General features: G+C 37.1%; 1 protein-coding gene across 1 annotated transcript in view; it reads right to left on the reverse strand.

Moving 5' to 3' along the window:
- Positions 1-1,255, reverse strand: part of Map3k5 (mitogen-activated protein kinase kinase kinase 5) — a 243,822-nt gene that overhangs the window by 116,179 nt on the left and 126,388 nt on the right. The window lies entirely within an intron of this gene.

Raw genomic sequence — 1,255 nt, forward strand, 5'->3', positions numbered from 1 at the left:
AAAAAATAAAATAAAATAAAATAGAAAACTCAAGCAAAGCAAATTAGTAAAAAATAAATCTATGGACCCGGTAACTGCATTCTCAGGGGAGGGAGAATGAATACGATAGTCCTGTTAGATTAAAAATACAAGATATTGTTTAAGGACAAGTGACAACACGGAAATGAACTTAGATTTATACAGAGGGTACTCACAGGAAATCTGACTACGGTAACATCTGTTTTTGTCGCCTCAACAAGGAAATCCATCCAGAAGTCCACAAGCTCCTGCTTGGCCACAGGCTGCTCTGCAGTCAGCTTCACAAAATGCTTATAAATCAAAATTGTCTCTACAATGGACTTGAGGTACCTCAGAATTAAAGACACAGAACATAGAACAAGCAAATTTAGCACTACGTATCCCAGTTTCATTCTGTAAGTCTTATTTATAAGTAGCACTTAAACATTATTATGTGTTCTGCAGCATCCACTCCTACATGTTATCTCATTTGTCTCTCCAAAAAATTCAGCACGTGAGGCTTTTATCTTCATTTCAGAGATCAGGAAAGAGAAACTTAGAGGACTTTAGTACATTGCACTGGGACCACGCATCCTCTTAAAACTTGAGTTTCTAAATGCCTATATGCTATTCAAGCATAAGGAGAGTGCATTTGCTTTTAAATCCACTTCTTTGAAGACTTATGAAGTAGATTCTTTTTAAAAAAAATTTTATTTATTTATTTATTTGTGTGTGTGTGTGTGTGTGTGTGTGTGTGGCCAGCTCAGCCCACCAGGGAGCAGGGCCGACTGGCATGTGGTGCTGGGGGATTGAACCGTGGTCCCTGTGCTTTGCCAAGCTTGTTCTAAGTAGGTGCTTTAGACCACTGAGCCATCTCACCAGCCCCATGAAGTAGATTCTTTATAAGAGTTTATTTTTTTTCCTGAAGTAACTCAGCTTATAGATTGTACAAATATTTTCAGACCTAGTAAGACAGTAGGTGCCTCCCAGGGGAAAAGAGAAGGTAATCATACAAGGTAATGGCAATGTAGTGCTTTGTAGACTATATGTGCGGGAGTTAGCATTCCATAAAAATTAAGCAAGTAGTGATCTAAGGCTCTGTGTTGTGGGTGTTATTACTACTGAATAAAAGGATGTCTATTTTTTCTTTTTTTTTTCTACAGTTTTATTGATAAACATATAGCAATGAGACAGTTTCAAATCAAATCGGAAGTACAGTTTCAACAAATAATACACTGCATATATTCTTCTTAGTGGT

The sequence above is a fragment of the Octodon degus genome, unplaced genomic scaffold, assembly GCF_000260255.1.
Source record: "Octodon degus isolate 3935 unplaced genomic scaffold, OctDeg1.0 scaffold00024, whole genome shotgun sequence".
Lineage (NCBI taxonomy): Eukaryota > Metazoa > Chordata > Mammalia > Rodentia > Octodontidae > Octodon > Octodon degus.